The sequence below is a fragment of the Labrus mixtus genome, chromosome 17 (assembly GCF_963584025.1).
Source record: "Labrus mixtus chromosome 17, fLabMix1.1, whole genome shotgun sequence".
In the NCBI taxonomy this organism is placed as follows: Eukaryota; Metazoa; Chordata; class Actinopteri; order Labriformes; family Labridae; genus Labrus; species Labrus mixtus.
Genome location: NC_083628.1, coordinates 15,274,788 through 15,294,826, shown reverse-complemented (window position 1 = coordinate 15,294,826; position 20,039 = coordinate 15,274,788). Strand labels below are relative to the sequence as shown.

Genomic DNA, 20,039 nt, shown 5'->3' with positions numbered 1-20,039 from the left:
CAAACGTTTATGTCCTGACGATAAAACGAACTGATGGGTTTCCAATGCGTTTTATACGTCCTGACAAATTCTTTCTATCAACCAGAAGGTTAGAAAATGTGCATCCTGAAGACTTCTGCTGCACACTCTGGTTTTTACGTCTCAGTTAGAGAGGACGTTTCTGATACTTTGAGACGCCGTCAATGACTCACTGCATTCAGCAAAACTACTTCCATATTTACTTCCCAACTCCCATACTTCCATATTTTCCTTCAAAACATAACACAGATGATAAGTGTAAAAAAAAAATGCTGATGCAGTGGATTTTTATTGCATTCTTCTGCACTGTATTAACTCTCAGTTCTGCCACACTGGCTCCCCCAGATGTTTCCACCGCATGGCTTTGTTAAACATGTTGACTCACATAATCAGGATCAGTTTTTCTGCTTGTTGGTTGTCTCACGGCAAATCAAAATGAAAACATTTCTTTCAACAAGCTTCCCAACATGTTTGCTTCTAAACTCTTCTATGAGTAACAATTAACTCTTTCTAACGGCTAAGATCTGGATTTTTTTTGTTTTCACAGTGCTCCACCTTAAGGCCCAATATGTGTCACCTCAGTTTTTCTTGGTGTACCCGACATAAGAAATAGTCATGGTCACATTGATTTAGGCTCCTATTAGAAACAGGCCTGCAGCCCACCTTAGGGCTCCACCCATAGTTTAAGACACACACTTCTGGAGTGACATCTGTGACATCTGACATATATTTCCACAGATTATTTATGTAGGGCAATTTCATACATTTTAAATCTATGAAATGGGCCAAACATACGTACATCAGTGAACAATATGTCGACTGTATGTCTTTCCAGGAGCTCGGAGAGAGGGGAGATGGTAGAGATAAAGAGCAGGGACAAACCTGAAAGCTCTCATTCACAGCTAACGCACTTCATGCTGCGACGTTCATACATGGGAGTGAGAGGGTCACAGATTAAGTCATGACATGGTGAAAGAAACTAACAGAGTTTTTTATATATTTTTCACTGTACTGCACTCAGAGAAGTGACTATTTAAAAAAATGATTTCAGGCTTCCCTGATGTCGCTCCCTGTCTTCAATAAAATAGTTTGATAGAGCTCATAAACATGTTATATTCAGTGTATTTATCAATTAAAAGTCATTTGGAGATGCAGAAACTCAAATGAAGCTTTCCTTAATCGTCCTGGTTGATGACAAAAGATTCTACCTCCATATCTTCCATGAATACATCCATTATCTAAACCGCGTGTCCTGTTTGGGGGCTGCAGGGGCCTGGAGCTGATCCAAGCTTTCATTGGGCAAATGTCGACACATCACCATTCAATCGCTGACATGTAGTCTTTTCACACATGCACAAAACTCCTGAAAACTTCTCCAAATTGCGGGGGTGAGATGCATGTGTGGACACAAACGGACACATTTTTCCATCCCGGCTTTATCTGGACTTTTAACTGCCAGCCCCCTATTATATTTGTTAGAATTTGTGGAGAGCCAATATAAGAATGCAGCAGTTATTATTCAGGAAAATCCACCACAAGTGGATTTGGGCGGGGAAAGACAGGTTCAGTCTTTGTAATGCATCCATTACGCGTTAACATTGTTATAAAGGCTCACACTCTCATTTTTGACATCATCTGCTATCTTGAATATGTTGTAAATATACTGTGTAGTGTGAGTTCCACAGCGTCTTTTCTACGTCATGTCTTGACTCTCGAGATCCCCCCCCACTCCTCGTGTGGAACAGGGGAAAACTTCCCGCTGTGAGGCTCATGTGGGAAAGAGTAACTCAGGAAGATTTCAGGAGCAGGCTGTCCTGAAATGTTACAGTGCATGTAACATCTCTGCTAAAGAGATGAACAACCAGTCACGCTTACATACACACAGCGGACAACTTAGAGTCACCAATTATCCTAAAAGGCATATCTTTGGACCGTGGGAGAGAGAGCCCCCCTCAATATCTCACCCTGTATCAAATGAAGCTGTCCTTGTTTTTTCTTCTATTATTTAGCCAAGTGATCTGAGTGGATAAAATTGGGTCTCTCTGAAACATTATTGCAAAGAATGCGGTCAAGACCTGCTCTTTATGTTAAGTATTGTGAGATAACTTTGGTGTTGATTTGGAAATGTTCAAATAAAAATGTATTGATTGACAAATTATTTTAATGTAGTCACTAAAGGTGGCTGCAGCGTCACAGTAAACGTCTGAAATCCTCCAGAGGAACATTGATTTTTGAATGATTGTTTCCACGGGGACATGTTAAGCTGAAGTAAAAGACCTGTTCAATTAGTTGTAAATTGAAACAATAAGAAATACAACTGAAAAATCTTTCTGAAAACAAACCTGTATTTAACTAATATGAGACCTTTCTGCACACCTGCAGGCAGTTAGGCTAACATCACATAAATACCACGGCATTATTCATCCTTAAAAAGACATCTAGTCTCCACAATCAGTGGCTCAAATTATTACAACATATGGTAAGCCTTAAATAGCGTTCCTTTTCCATACACATTAATATTTACATTACAACTTGTAAGCAGGGCTCGAGCAGCAGTTCTCATAACATTACAGCATGTTGGATAAACAAACGCTACAGGCAGCACTCAGGCCATTCCGCCCCATATAGCCTTGTAGCTAGCTGTTTATGTCCACATGTTCCCTGTGAGTCAGCTGAACCCTGCAGCCCATAATCACTGCTGCTAAGAACTGAATGAAGCCTTTTGTTTAAGGGGATGACAATGAGGTGTCTGCTGCTTTTTCGGACGACAGAATGAAGTGTTTAAGTTCCTGAAAAAAACATTTATTGCCAATGACACAAAGTCCCAAGCTTTTGGGCCTGAATATACTTTGCAAATAGCCACTTTTATGAGGCTTTCTGCTCTAGTGTATATATTCGACACTATGGTTTACGAGACAATAATCTGTATAAATTAATGGAAAAAGGAGATATAAAAAAGAAAAAGTTCAGAAATTCAATTCAATATCAAAACTACACGATAGACGGGATTTTAGGTTTTGACGTTTCTAGGACATTGGAAGTTCTAACCAGCCAAAGATTTTATTTGAAAATTACAGAGCTGCTAACAGACAAGAAAACCTTAAGTCAAGGAGAAGCAGCCGTCAATATAAGTGACATACTTGTCAAAGGCAAATAACAGGAAAATTATTGGTTATCCACGGGCATAGACATCACAGTCATCCTGGTGTTTTTTTTTTTCGCAAAACAATGCCAGCTCTATATAAACTCACATATCGAGTGTCTGGAAATACAGGCTCTGCTAACATAGCACTTCTTCTTCTTCTTCTTCTTCTTTTTGTTTTACGCCTTTGATTGACTCTGAAATCCTCCCTGTAGTGAATTAAAATCTCATCTTTCATCAGTCAAAGGCAGTTTGTTTGAAAAGAACAGGACACTGTTGGCAAAACTCTTCTGACAGCAAAAAATATGATTAATGTTGTCAAGCTAGCTGACAATAATTACAGTTGGTAGCCCTGTAATAAAGTTTTTTTCAGTCTTGACTTCATCCTCCTTGAGGCATTTGTGGTTAGATGGACATCATTTCCATTACACCAAGTTGAGCATACTATATTTATAACATTTTTACCTTGTGATTTAAGGAAAATGGGGAGGTGGGTAAGTTGTATTTGTTGTTTAATAGTTTTTTATTTTTTAATATTTGTTGTTGGTACATAGAGAGCACAGGTTATCAAAGTCAAATTCTTTGTATTTGTAAGCATATCAGACTAATAAAGGGGCTCAGTTGGTAGAGTTAGTAATCTGTCAAGGGGAAGGTCGGGGGTTCGATCCCCAGCTCCTGCAGCCACATGTCCGATGTGTCCTTGGGAAATACACTAAAACTAGGGCTGGGAATCTATGGATGTCTCACGATTCGATTCCGATTCTTGGGGTCACGATTCGATTCAGAATCTATTTTCAAGTCAAAACGATTCTGGATTCATGGATCCATGGATTTATAAGACTATTTTTGAATTAGTACATACTTCAGGATCTGCTCCAGTCACCTGTGAGTCTGGCCGAATGTTTTGCTGCTCCTTAGCAGCGAGTGACTGATTAGCCAAAATAAATCGTTATTTGGAAGTTATGAATCGATTTAAAATCCCAGAAGATAAGAAACAGATTTTTACATGAAACAATTTTTTTTCCACACCTCTTACTGAAACCCAGCTTTGTCTGCGTCGTATAACTGTGTATGAACAGGATTAGTTACTTCTGATGGTCACTTTAGAATGAATCTTTATTTAACATACTGAGAATTTAATTGATGCTTTGTACAGTCCTATTAAAGCCTTGAACAAACAATGTGTATCTACCTGCCTCATACTAAACGGCCATTTGATCACTATTGCCCGTTGTTCATGAAATCCATGTAGTGACTAATAATACAGCGAGATGTGGTTTCAGACATGCTTATGCAGACATTGGCATTCTTGCTCTATCAATCGTGACGCTATTCTTTTCAACTTATCCGAACAATCAGACAGCTTTTCTTCTGACATTCTCCAGGTTATATTTTTTTGTGCGTAGGATACCAGTGATGTGAGAAAGCTGAGACAAAAGACAGCTGTACTATGGCTGTGTGAATTTGAAAGGCATAAAACAGCCCCTGAAGGTGCGAAACACACCTCTGATCCATGAAACGAGCCTTTTCTGACGGCAGGCCAAAGAATGCTAACACCTCAGACGCCTCAAACACTTCGGTTTCTCTCTTGCCCATAGTGAGACGTATATAGTTTCAGAAACAGGCTGAATTCAATAGTTCATTCCTTGATTGTAAAATGGATATCAATCACTATTTTTCTAACAGAAATGGGACACTGCAGGCAGGAAAGGTGGAGGGAAAGGATGGAAGGTTAAAAAAAGACAGGGTCAATAAATAAGATGATTCAACACAGACAGAAGCAGAGACTAAAGCGCAGAGAACACAGATGACTACTGCTGAATTTAACCAAGAGAACCAAACACAGGAATCGAGACCAAAAAAAAAAAAGGACAGGCATGCAAAACAACACAGGAATGTTAAGTCGTCAGATGCTAGACTATGATAGCTGAGGATAAGAGCATCCTGTTGGGTCTTCAGTTCAGTTCTAAATCACGCCTCCATTGAGACCAAGTATCTTGACGCGGTGCCCATGTAAAGTCTGCTGTATAAGATATGGAGAGCAGTCGTTTCGCTTGAGGTGGTATCTCGGTTTGGCTTGCAGGTTTCCCGTCCATTTTTAGTTTTGAATCTCTTTAGACAATGTTAAAAGAAGGAAACCAGGTCAGGAAATTACTCAGGAGATGTCAGCAAAAAAGTCCTTATCGTATAGGCCTATCATAAACTTTAAACACACAGTAGTTTTCCCTGTACAACAGGAAATGCAATGCCTAGTCTGTAACTTTCACATATCAAGATAAGCTCATTTATTTTCTCTTAAAAGACACATCTGAAGACTCCTAGGACTAAAGTAACTGCTCCAGACAAATGTTAAAGATGGATGATCTGTTAACGAGCAGCTAAGTAACATTTATTATAGATAGAATTTGTGGGAAAGTGACAGGGATGATGGAAAAGGTGGTTTGTTTAGCTCACGAAGAAAGCGTAAAGTTAGAATTTGCAGCAGCTTTATGTCCACTTGACCGGATTGAAAAGATGGATTATCAAACAAGACAGCTCTTTAATTACTTTCTCTGGCTCTCGTCCCTTTCTTTTATGTGAGTTATGCTGCATCGTGTTTATCATGAGATTAAAAAAAAAGGGCTAAATTGTGTGCACAAGTTTTCTTGAGATCGTGCTGCGCGTGTTTGAATAGATTGTTGAGCATAAAATGAGAAACAGAGCACATAAGAGGCCTGTGGTGGTGTGAGGCTGTTTTTTAAATAAACCCTCACTCAAACCCTGTGGTGCCACACGGCACATTGGAGCCGTGTTTGGGATAACATCTGTCAGGCTGCAATAGTCTCTACACTCGCTCTCTGTGCACTTCTAAGTTGTCTACTGTCTGCCAAGAAATGATGGCACTTGAACACATTACACACACACACACACACACACACACACACACACACACACACACACACACACACCAGCTTACTCCCTGTAGTCAAACAAAAGAGTGATCAAAGTATGCAAACGCTGGTAAAAGTGAGTTGTAAGTACAAAGAGTTGTGAGCTGTGTTAGTACAAATTTTCATCAATTCATTCATCTTTGTAATTCTGTGGATATATTATTTTAAATCTGTTTACCATCTATGGGTAATTCTTCCTTTAGGTCTGTGTATCTGTGATACATGTGTGTAAGACATCTCATATCAGCAGATCTATATTTGGATAGGAGCTGAAAAGGAATAATGATGTGCTGAGGCTGAAGAAATGTATACCTAACAGTTTCAGGTGAAGGGAATGTCTTCTTTCAACCCAATAAAAGTGTATTCAAATGGAGCCTGCTAACAGAATATAAACAAGACTGTCAACGTGACAACTTTGTCAGCCATGTTTGTTCTGTTGCTCTTGTCCTCGGCTGAATAAATCCTAAGAAAAATCAACAGTCCGTCTAACATTTTCACCATTGAAAATTTTACAATAAATCACCCCCAACTAACACTGCGCTAGAGTTTGAATGTGCAATGCATGCTGACAATATACCTTTTCAAATGTCCACATGTATATACTTAAGCATATGCCAGTTAAATATGTTTTTAGTCTGGTATATGAAGGTATTGTCTATGCACCTTGGCCAAATATATATCTTTCAGTGACCATATATCAGAGCTGAAGGATGGGGTTTTGTTTTTATAGAATGGACTTGATTTTCATCATAAAAAACTTTTCTTAAAAAAAAAGAACCAATAAGTTCAAATAGTTCAAAGAAAAAAAAAAATGATGTCAAGTAAACTTCCAGTTTGGTTTCTTCCAAATACCACACTGTAGATTCAATTTCAGATTCCCTGCACTGGTGGTGTAATCATAATCATCTGACTCAGTCAACCTGGACAAGTTCTCAAGCTTTAACAGTTTGGTTTTTTTTTGAGTGTGTGGGGGGGGGGGGGTTTAACCAATGTGTGCTTTGCTTGTTCCAACCTGCCAAATATATTCCTGCAGTTTGCATACGACTTCCTCTATAAACACTCTCCTCCTCGCGTCCTGCTGCGACTCTCAGCCCAGCCTTTCTCTTTCCAGAAAAGGACACCGAGGGGAATCTCGGATGCCTGCTTGCGTTTTTTTTTTTTTTTTTAAATCGAAATTCCACTTTGTAGTTTCTCAGATGTTTTTTTTTTTTTTCTCTCACGGAGCTTCTATTTGAAACACCTGGCTCGGGGTGCAATTTTGTGACTATATAGTTTGAGTAATCTACAGGAGATCTTGTAGATTTCAAATGAGGCCTGGGTATCATCTGTGATTACGGCCTATAGGGTTTAACTAAGAGCAGACCCCCAGGAAACAGCCTCCACACAAGCACTGCTTTTTTTTGTCCGTCCTATTTCATTCTATGCCTCCCTACCTCGATGTGAGGGAGGATTTTGTTACCCACATTGTCTATCTCTTTCAATTACCAAACACATGTTCATCCCCAATTGTATGTACTGTATATCCTTCACTAACTAGAATATAAGTGATAGAAAGTTGGACTTAGTAGATCAGAGAGTCTTTGGCCTCTCTGTGTAATATCTCAGCGTAAAAGCAAAAACATGGCCAAGTTGGACATCTGCACCAACTTTAAATTATCGGGGGAAAAAATACTCAACAAAAACAGACAATTCTGTTTTCCTGATTACATCTTATTTGCCCCGGATCTCTAGAGATGTAAAACAGAAGATAGAAAACTCATTGCAGCAATTTCAACATTGCAGAGATATTTAAAAAGAAGAAGCCTTTTTCAGTGTTGAATCCTGGGCCGAGTGGTGCAAAAGTTATCTGATCGGCTCAAATCTTTAAATCAAGTTGTTCAACGCAACAACAACAAAAAGGATTATTGTATCGGATGAGATCAGATAATTCAATCTTTATCTGGATAAAACTTCAGTTTGTGTAGTTTATAACTTTGGAGAAGGATCAGGATAACTTTGATTTAAAAAAAAGAAAGAAAGTGGATTTGCTAGTTTGAATAGTTATTTTCTAGATTAAAACCTTTCAGAAAAACTCGGCCCTGAAGACTTTAGTAACTGCTCAATCAAGAACTGGAAAAACTTGCAAGAAAAACCTTCACAAAGCTATAATATTTGATATGCATAGTCAATTTTAGATATGAAGAAATCACAGAACATTAATGAACACTATATTAATTGTGCCTGTATGATTAATTTCAGGATTCTTACAGATATGAAACTGTAAAGCCATCCAGAAAAATGTCATAAAAATGTTGTTTTTTTTTACTCTGGAGGAGAAAAAATTGTTTAAAAAAACTATTACTGAGGAGACATAAGCCAGGAAATTAAATATTTAAGAAATGACTATTACAAACATGATTGTTACCTGAGATGGAAAATGTAAATGTTCTATAGATTAATCAAATAAAGCAAATCTGAGAATAAGAACTATAGCTGGTGCTCTGCTGTGTTCTAGAATCCTTCATGCACTCAAATAACTCGTGTGATGGTTTACAAGCAACACAAGCTCATACTGGCCCCACTCCAGCCAAACAAGCCCCCCAAGTATTAACGTCCACAGAGAGAGAGAAAGAGAGAGAGAGAGAGAGAGAGAGAGAGTGGAAGCCACAAATCACACACAAGTCCTGCTTCCCTTCTGTCTCTTCATATCTTCACCCCCTCTGGGCAGTGTGTTGCTCCCCTTCATGTTTTTTCACCCTGAAATGAAAAGGGACAGCCCCTTCATAACAATTCCCTCTCACTATCATCAATAGCTTCACTGCTACATGTGTAATTTTCCTTCCCCTTTCCCTTTCATAGAACAGTGAGGTATTTCTGCTCCAAATGAAAGTTTTCGCCTCTGGGCAGGCATGTTCAGAGCCCGTTCCAGGTGCAGAAGGAAATACTGCTGGGTTTGAATGGGGTCAGGGGTGAGGAGTTCAACTCTTCCAATAAATCACAACAAGCTGTTATGACAGGCGTGCACCGCTATGAACTGGGAGAGAAGTGTGGACTGTATGAAATATGTCTTTCAAGTACAGAGACGGAGGCCTTTGACCCGATGAGTGCAACAAAATGTATATGTTTAGGTGCTATACACTCAGCGGCGTAACAAATGTTTAGTTATTGAGAGGGGCTGACAGCTTTATCCTCCCATTTAAGAGGAGCCAGAGATGGAGCACATGGTGATCCTGACATGTTCAAATCCTTCTGTTGAAATGTGTGTCAAATGTTTTTTCGTGTTCTTCTGGGTTGTTTTTGGGAAATAAATATGCAAGCTCCCAATAAACTTCTCAGGAGGAAGAGGATAAAGACAAAGTTCGGCAGAGGAGTGTTAAAGTGTCACATCCAAGGAGAGAGGGAGAGACCTCTACTGCCGTCGTGATTTACCACCTTATACTTTACTTCCTTTCACACACCTTACTAGGATTGGATTTAAATGTCAAGGATTATTACAAGTCGGGGAAAGAGAAAGAAAATCAAGAATGTGATGTTGTTTCATAGAAAAAAAGTAGTCATTCATATCAGCGTCCGCTTTTCAAACACTTCTTAATTAATACATTATCTTTCAGCGCCTTCCAAAAACTGTTACAAATAACCACTACGCAAATAATAAACTCGACTCATTTCGACATCAGCGGGTTGCTATATAGGTCGATTAAGGGGCCGATACAATATTAAAACAATGTTGATCGATTCTGGGGAAGAAGATGTGAATTGTAGTTTTCATTGTAAACCAAATCAACTTCCTTGTTCAACCATCCTTCCAGGCTGAGCTCCCTTTAGGATCTTGCAGCGCTACAGTAATGTCTTGTTGCTTTAAGCGATGCATCTAAAAGACTGGAGTTTTCATTCATACGGCCACTGGAGGTTAAGAGATAATAAAGAAATATTACAGAAGAGGAAGTGCTGCTGCACTGATGCTGAGCACAGTGGTGATGACCTTATTAGTGATTCTGCATTTAATCATCAGTCCTGTAAGTGACACACATATGTTAACAATATTATGTAAAAAAAAAAGTTTTTTAGAGAGTCTTCTGTATGTTTATTGAAGGTTTCACACTTGAAGCAGATTGATTCTTACGGGTAAAAGCCCGAGTGTTTTTGTGCTGTTTAACATCACTCGTGGAATGTCTCTTAATTACTTGGTTGGACCAAACTGTTGTATAAAAAGCTTTTAAATAAACCTGCCAAACACTGTGTTTAATTTAAGTTTAGACTGCAGAAAGCAAGAGTGACAGCATTCTGAACATGCTGAGTCCTGGTTTACTTTGGCTTCTTTGGTATTGAGTTGCATTTTAATATCTAAAAAAGACATGTGATCCAAAACATGTGGTGTAAGGCGAGTAACAGTCTATCCAGTAGATATTCATCCTGAAGGATATTTCTTACAAACTGTACACATTTTTTTTTTTTTAAGTTGCAGTATAAAGGTGTCATTCAAATCCTAAACCCGGGACTTAATCCAGGTTTGGCAGACGTTTCACCCCGGCCTGCCCGCCCGCTATACCAAGTGTGTGGTAGGTCTGGTCTGGGTTTTTAATGGTGCTGTATGACATGTGTGTACTCATGTCAGCGACTGCCCCAAACAGTTGTAAACTGGCTGTTTATGAGCGCGGGGTGCTGTGAAAAAGCGCCGCGTTTTTGACGTTCACACCATCTGGGGAAGAAAAACAGTCCCAAAAGAAACATGGCAGCCGTTATGTTGTAATGCTCAGTGTGAAGAAGAAGAAGAAGAAGAAGAAGAAGAAGAAGAAGAAGAAGAAGAAGAAGAAAAAGAATCAGTGAAGGGATTTGTGTCAGGTATGTACAGATGGATGTCCAGTCAGTAAGCTGTAACTGCAAGCGAAAATATGACTCACTAAAGGGTAGTTATAGAAGGGGTTTAACACAAAAAGGCCTCTTTGAATTCTCTATTTAGATCTACTGAATGGTCTTACTCTAAAACATTGTGCGTGTCAGATCATCTTAATACTGTGTTTTCTACCTCAGCTTGTTGCGACTGTTTATTGAAACTTTATTATTTCCACACTAATGAAAGCTTTAAATGTTTTAATTTTGAATACATTGAATCCCTTTGAAGTATTTGTGATATAGTGTGCATCATTTTATTTCTCAACAATCTAACCTAGCATCTTTGGTTTCTTTAGAAACTTTGCGGTATCTGTTGGAATATTATATAAACAGTTAGCATTTTTGAACTCACCAAGATATGCAATTTTTACACGTACTAAGCCTCGTTTTTAACAGTCACAAAAAGTATGAATGCAAGTATGTTCATTGTATTTTTTTTTATATAGGGGCAGTGTTTTTGTTTACTGCTCCTTCATCAGGTGCAGTGTTGTGTTTTTAATTCTTTATACACATACTGTGAATTGCTTAAGTTGCATTATTCCTTTTCAGACTGCTTGTTGCAAAAGGAACAGAACTAAGCTCAGCTATCACCATGTCTTCATACATTCATATTGATTGCGATTTGGCATTTGGCATTGCGGAAGCACAACACAACAAGAGCTTCACATACACACACAATCAGACATGCACACACACACACAGCGCTGAGCTCCCCCGCTGGCTCCGCTGAAACTGTGTTGCAGCTGCAACTTCTCTGTCACTCCCTCAGAAGACGGTAAAGAGGGGAGATCACTCCTTCTCCCCAATACGCCTCGTTCAGACTCAAGGCCAAACATCACAGTAGGGCAAAGATTGCAGCTTGTCTGAATAAGGCTATTGGTGAACAGTATAAAAGACAATGTGACTGTGTAAGTTTGAACTTCTGTCTCGTGTTCTTATTAGAACAGATCAGTTGCCAAAGGTGAAATAAACCTCCTTTAACAGTCATTAGGTCATTTTCTTCTTTACTATTAAAAATTTGCCTCTGTCAGCACAAAGTGACACATTGACGCTTCAGCGCTGCATTGGTCTCGATAAGTACAGTGTATTAAGTGACTAATTCCCCGCTCCAGTACCGAGAGCTGGCCACATACTGACAAGTCAAGGTGCTCTGCGTGAGTTATGAGTTCATGTCAACCTCTGTCATGAGCCGCAGTGCACGGGCCAAACCATCCATTTAAAGCAGCCTTCCTAACCCAGGGGTATTCACTCCGACGTGGCGCTACCAACCTAAATAGCACGAGATCCAAAAGGCAAACCTTAATTGTCTGTGAAAAGAGTCAAACATTTCAAAGTACAGTAACCGTTAGAGCCTGTCAACCACACTGGCAATTACACCACCGCAAATATTTAAATTTGTGGTTTTGGAGTGCAGTCTGAAGGGAGTCATGATGTGCTGAGCAGCTCAGGGGGGCTGAGACTGAAACATGAATGCGTTCACGTTCAGTCGAGGGGGGGTGGGGTGTGGGGGGGGACAAAATTTAGTAAGAGCCTGCAGAAACGGAGCCCTCAGCCTTGAGCGATGTGTAAACACATCATTTCGTTAACGTCAAGAGTGCTAGTGTATGGCAGAGATTATAAAGGGGAACACGGGCTCAGGTTGTATACATGGATTAGGTTACTGTACCTATGGAGCGCAGCAATAACCGCTTCCATATGCCTGTCTGAACATATGGCGCTTTCATACATCATCATTTGCGCTGAGTGATGGCCGTGGTATTTCAGACAAACAGATGGGGGGGAAAAGACAAATTTTGAGGAGGTATTTACTTACAGAACAGTTAAGTATAGCGAGGCATGACAGTGGCCTTAACTCAGAGCGGGGTCAGAGAGGGCAGCAGTTTAGTTATGCATCAGAAAAACTGGAAAACAAATGTTCATACTTTTTACCCTCATGAATACAACTTGAGCATTTTTGAAGGTTTATTTTTGGGCTTATTGTGCCTTTATTTAGAGATGGGACTGTGGATAGAGTCATAAATCAAGGAGAGAGAGAGAGAGAGAGAAGAGAGAGAGTGGGGAATGACTTGTAGTAAAGGAGCCACATGTTGGATTTGAATCCGGATCACCCGCTTGGTGGACGACAGCCGCCACACTAACCACTAGGCTACCTGCCACACACTTGAGCATTTTATATCCAAGTTGTATCCTAGCTACTCTTCCAGGATGCTGCAGGCCTGCTGAGTTTCAAGGGCACTGTAGTGCATGACATTTTAAATGTGCTGCAAAAAAAATAATCCAGGCAGAAAAAGGTTCTCAAAGCAAAGTAAGCATTTCACTGAAAGCATCCCAAATTCCGAACTTTTGTGGGGACAAGCTGAAAGCAAGGAAGAAGAAAAAACACGCTACATGAAGAACTTTGAATATGAAGTTATTCTTATTCTGTTGACTATCTAAAAGACTCTGATCATTTGTGTGGCTGCTGAACGCACCCTGCTCTCAATATGTATAAATAAAAACCGTAAAAACTATGCACCTGTACATGTTTTATATTTCTCCAGTACATTCTGCATATATATTTGAGCCATCTTACGCTAATGTAAGCAAGTATGTATTTATCCTTTACACTCCTCATCGCTGCACTTTGCCTTGTTGTTTTATGGTGAACATAGAGAGCCTTGTAAACTGGAGCTCAACTCTTTGTTGTGTACACACACTTTAAAGCTGATTGTGATTCTGCGTCTGATTCTAATATCAAAACAAACCACTGGGTGGTCATCGTGGGCGTGCGCTACATAAATGTGACACTTTTATAAGCAGCTCTTATCATCACCTCGTCTTTATCTTGCTCTTAGTTTATGTCTGGATACTCTCTGCACGCTCTGTGTAAAGAAGCAAAAATGACGCCAGGTATCAGACAGACAGGACAAAATCAAACTGAGGTCACGGTGCGGGAGGGCGATCGAGAAAGAGAGAAAGTGTACACAAAAAAGAGAGCGCAAAAGATGTGAGTGTTCCTAACGGCTGACCAGTGACCACTTGTGTTTGTTTGACGGTCGCCAATTCAACCACTACCATGACCAGATTTCTGGGAGGAAAAACAAGTTTCTTAAATAGGGACTTTAAAAAAAAAAAAACTTATCAAATACATTCTGGTGAGTCTGGACTCAATTAAAGCACAGCCATTGAAAAATCTCTCAAATAGTCGGAAAAAAAACCCACCATCAAGCGCAGAGGTCTCCAGCCTTCTTTTATCTGAGAGCTATTGTGAGAAACTGAAAGTGGTTGAGAGCTACGAACATCACAACGATGTAAATCTACATTCTGTGTCATGTGTCATGAGTGGGGTTTTTTTGACAACTGAAAGAAACATTTGTCCCACAGTTAAGGCACACACACTTGTCCTAAAAATAAAAATACCTCTTCCCCACTGCCTGTGGAAATAGTATGTTTTCTTCTTTTTTTTTTTGGCATGGCCATCTTTGTTTTACATCGTAAATCTGGCTAAACAGACCAGACTTGCTAATAGTAATCTCCTCACTTTAGCACAGCTACCACACATCTTCAATGTCCCAGCGCCGCAGCGCGTCAATGGAGGTTGCTGCTACATCGCTGTGATTAGTTAGGTTAAGACGTCGACTGACGTCACAGGAGCATCACCTCTTTGATGGTAGCTGTTTAGTAATGGGGGAGAGATATCAGTGTATTTGATTGAATTGAGGTGGGAAGAGGCTTGCAAGGTGCATTAATTGTCGTCAGATTTTTAGGGGAGACAGTCTGTGAACCTCTTGGGAGTTACTGAAAACGTGTTGGAGGGCCCTGTTCAAGTGTGTTTTCAAGGTTTAAGCCTTCTGTGTTAGGAGATGCTGAACTAATTTCTGTCTGTACCATATTCATTGAAAACCCAGATGGACGTCTGTAAATCTTCTCAAATATTCGTGTCGTGGAAAAGTTAGATGTACTTACCTAAAGAAAACTGGATTTGTTGTTTTTATGTCTTTCACTTCTCGGATTAAAAATATTCCCCCCAAAAAGAATCAAGATACAACCCTTAACCAAATTATGGCCAAGATAAGTGCAGACACTTATAAGACAAAATGAGTGCTTGTAATGTTAGTGTGTGCATGTGAGCGTGCCGTAAACACATGAGAAATCATTTATGGTTAGAAAAACCTTCGCTCTGGTTTGGCAGCCTGTGACTGTCAAACCATTAATGCTTTCTGCATAAACAATTTTCAAACCCACAAAAAACTCACTAAATATTTCCTCCCCAAAGACACAGATAACAAAGAAAAGCAGCCAGTTATCCACTTTTCCTGCACTTCTGTTCCACTTTTTTTTTTTTATCACTACACGATGTTATTGCAAAAGCAAAAAAGTGCAGAGTCAGCATCATCATCTGTGCTTGGTGGGTTATTTTTAAGTTATGCAACTAAAGGCCCGAGACCGTTTTCTTCTGGAAGACTTTTAGTTTTACTGCATCAGTAACAAAGTAAAAAAAACCTTAAAAAATGATTCAGGTTTGTTGTTGTTGTTTTTATTTAATCTGGCAAACACAGATCAATATCCACCTTGGTACAACCAAACTCATGCCCACAAAGTCCACCCAGAACATAGACGTCATGACTGATGACCAGCTAACATTTAGGCTCAAGTCTCGATCGCCCCCTTCATGTCAATTTGCCCTGCACAACATCAGGAAGATCAGACCTTACCTGTCAGAACATGCTACACAGGTCCTGGTACAGGCTCTTGTCATATAACGCATTACATGACTTAAAGCTGTTTGTTAGCACTTCCTGGCGTTGTTTCCACCTCTCTAGATCCTTGCTGGTGTTGTACTTACTCCCTGATGCTCGTCGCTTTGGATTAAAGCGTCTGCTAAATGTGGCAAATATACAGTATTTTCCTTATGACGCAAACACATTTCTACCCTGACAAAGACACATAAACGAAGCTTCCCTTAAACGCTAAATAAACAGGATATCTGAACACTTTTATCCTCAACTCCTCCGATATCTTCATTTTCCTATGACCGAGATCAATCTGCAACCCGCAGCGCAATTTGTGCAGAAACATATCATCATGTATAAAGAGTTTTGTTAACTTGTTGTGGCAATAAGGCTTATTAGAGGTGAAAATGAAAACCCTCAACAATTTTCAAAATAGGTCAGTCAGGAATCTGTGGGCCAACCCCCGCAGGGTAATAGGATCATTACATGGGGATGGGAAATATGCTAAACATGTGATTAATCTATCAAGAAGCACAAGGGATAGTCCTCTGGATCAGATATTGAGTCAAATCTGGATGAATCAACCAACTAATCATTCCATTTTGGTTTATAAAGCCCTAAATCATCTCATGATACTTTAAATAATATAACAAAGAGCACAGCTTAGACCTGCTCTATATTCAAAGTGACCCAACACTGATCCACCATCAACAGCACGTTGTAGCAGTGGCAAGGAAACACTCTTTCCAACAGGCAGAAACCTCGAGATGAACCAGACAGATTTCTGCCACAACCGAAAGAACGAGACAGAAAAAGGAGAATTTAAAGTCATCCTAATTTTCGAAAAATACACCATAACAATTAAGGGGTCCGTTTGCTTTCACGGTTTCTGGTCAATGCCATGTGTCACACAAATAGTTCAGCAAACTATTTGATTTAGGAAAAAAAAAAAAGAAAAACCAACACAACGGCAGGTTAGACAACATTTACGTGATGAATTTGTCGAGAGAGCCTTTTAATGTGGATTCAGAGAGACAAAAGATGGCCACGGATAAGAACGCTCTAATGTCTGATTGTAACATTGAAGTTGAGTACGCCTGATATAATGGGCTCCATTGTAGAGAGAGGGAGAGTGTGTGTGTGTGTGTGTGTGTGTGTGTGTGTGTGTGTGTGTGTGTGTGTGTGTGTGTGTGTGTGTGTGTGTGTGTGTGTGTCCGGACCCCTCCAGGGATAATTAAGGACACATTTTACCCAGGTCTGTCTTAGCTATTGCTTGGGGGCTGGAAAGAATGTGTATAAATGTGTGTATATGTGAGAACGTATATATTGTGTGTGTGAGTGCGTGAGTGGTGTGTGTGTGTGTGTGTGTGTGTGTGTGTGTGTGTGTGTGTGTGTGTGTGTGTGTGTGTGTGTGTGTGTGTGTTTGTGTGTGTGTGTGTGTGTGTGTGTGTGTGTGAGTGTGTTCTGGCCTGGGAACATGTGAAGGCACCTTAATGTGCCCCATCCCGTTTCTTGTACTCTACGACCCAACCTGCCCTCTATATGTCTACAACCAGTGCTTCTGGGCTGATTGCCCATATCACTTTCACTCACCAGCTTTCACTCACTCTCTCTCTCTCTCTCTCACACACACACACACACACACACACACACACACGAGCACACGCACATTGAGGCACACACCTTTTAAGACCGAGCCCTTGTAAAGGCACCTCCTTTGGGACACACCGTGAAATGTACTCCTTGTTAGAGCTCCAGTGTGTGTGTGTGTGTGTGCGTGCGTGTGTGTCTCTGCTTTTCCTCAGCTGTTTCCTGCCAGCTAGGAGACCAACAGACTGTGAAGGCCTCTCTTTTTCTGCTTCGATTTTTCGCTGCATCCTGCGTCTGACTAACCAGAGAACCTTTGGATGTGGACATTTCTAACGATGTCATCACGAGGAAAATCTGACTGTGATTTGTTGTCACTAGAATTTGAGCCTCTCCGCTCCACACGGATCCTGTAATGAACTAAATCAAATTTTGGGCGCACAGATTCTTTCCAAAGGGTATGAACCCCTCACTATAAAAATATCATAAACTTTAAGGGGGCTTTTATGGTTTCCGTGGTCATAAATTCACTTAACTTAAAAGTCCATTATGTGCTTTTTTTTTTATTTTGAAGGCTTACAAAAAAAGTTCTGAAATGTAAATATACTTTTTTAAATAGCTGAAGTAGATTTTAATTGACCTGTTTTGATGTAATGATAGGATTTATGTTGGCATTTTCTCGGTATGTGTTTTATTTTTGGTAACTTTGCTGCTATACTTCCTGCTAATTTTGCATTTAAAGTGTGAAAATTAAGATGATTTTAATTGGTCAATGAACACTAAATTTACAGTATGGTATCTGTCACGAGGGGAAATTATTTAACACAGGCAAATAAATCAACTGATGAGCAGAACAATAAGTTGACTTGCAAACTGATGTGCTGCTGCTGCTGCTGAAGACTTTGAACACAGGTCAAGGCAAACATTGCTGGAGCAATGTAAGGATGAAGATGGCAAGCTCAAGGATTAACCTCAACGACTCATGGAGATTGCCCCAAAAGGCAGGCCTCAAGTCTGGCTGTTTGGTGTGGTAGGATTTCCCCTACCTAAATAAACCCTTAAATTCCTCAGACATTCTGCACACACATAACTGCAGTAAGTGTAATGTGTTTTGGGCAGGGATTTATCTGAAGAGAATTGCTATAATTGGGAATGTTTAGTGTATTGATTATGGTCTGATGTATGGAGGGTAAAAGGTGCCTGTAAAGAAATTGTGAAAGTGAATTGTGAACTGAAGGCCTGTTTTATTTTATTTATTGTGGGTTTTTCCTTGATTAACTTCAAGTGTGTTTACATTAACCCTGTACACATTCATTTGTTACATTTAGCCTTTTTTGATCATTTATTATTTCTACATACATATTTTATTTAAACTACTTTTGTATCCGGAGTGTTACATACTCCTAAAATATCTAGATCATTTCATGAGGGCTGCTCCGGATATTCTCCTGGCCTGGCTGTTCACATTTATATCAATGCTAAGTGTAGTTTAACGGAATCACAATATCAGCAAAAGAGTGGAGAACAACATCCTGACAAACAGAAAGTGTAAAGTAAAAAGTCCATTATGTGCATCACACACAGTATATAAACATCTCTCCCCCCTCCCTTTGGCTCAAGGTGACTTCTCCCTGCTGTGTTCTCACATCAGCTCCCTCGAAGTTACTGCTGAAAAAATGCTAGGTGTCTGGCAGGAGAAATTTGGCTGTTTGTGTTCACACATACATCTCCTCCGGGAAATATCAGGAGTTTTTCAGAAGTTTTCTGCAAGTGTGAAAGCCCTGTGAGTAATTCCATTTATCCAAACTAAATAAATACCCTGAGCTAACCTTTTAGCCTTCATTAGGGGAGAACAATGCTTTGATCAAACAATCACAGGATGGAAAAACCAATATGACTCCAACTGAACAAAGATCGTCTCCCCTAGATACACATCATCCAGCTAGGAAACATGACTTCAACACACACACACACACACACACACACACACACACACACACACACACACACACACACACACACACACACACACACACACACACACACACACGCAGTTAAGTTGGCAACTTTGTGAAAACATCTTTGCTGTTATCTGCCCTTTTTATCATCCCCACTTAAAGGCAAGTCTCTTATCAGGTGGATGCTGCTTATGAGGCTGGAGCATAGTTATTGAGGAATTCAAAGTATTAAACTGACATGTTTAAAACTATGTGAAAGGATCTAGAAGGCCAAATGTCTGTTTCTGGTTAGGCTTGAGCTGATAAAAAAAGAAGGATTTATTGAGCCTCTGCTTTAGAAAGACCAACCACAGCTCTGTTTTATTTGGCCTCTTAGCTGATAAAGCTGTAGATCAGTGGCCCAGTCTGCTCTCGTTAACTCAGCCGAGCCACTAAGTTGAAGGGCTGCTTATTAACACCCGTTCCCCGCATATAGAATCACCAGATATTTAAAGGAGGAATGGACACATTTGAATAAGTCATTACATTGACTTTTTAAATGTCGATCTCTCTTACAGTATTTATATTTCCATTGAGAATTAAATCAAAAATGCTTTGCAGATTAGAAACAGAAGCTAATTGGCGAGCTCCACCTCTCGCCTGATCAGCTTGGTTTTTCTTGTCTTTGTTTTTCTCCTCTTGTACATGAGTTAGTTAAGCTGCTTGGACTAAGATGCTGTCGATCTCCTCTCTCTTCACTCCGCAGGAGTGCTGTCCGAACAAAGTGAGGAATTAAAGTCATTTTTGTTGCCAGGATAAAAGTAACCTTACTGAGCGAAAG

The 20,039-nt window shown here is 39.9% G+C and overlaps 1 protein-coding gene across 1 annotated transcript in view; it reads right to left on the bottom strand.

Moving 5' to 3' along the window:
- trabd2a (TraB domain containing 2A) overlaps positions 1-20,039 on the bottom strand; it is a 64,402-nt gene that overhangs the window by 13,506 nt on the left and 30,857 nt on the right. The window lies entirely within an intron of this gene.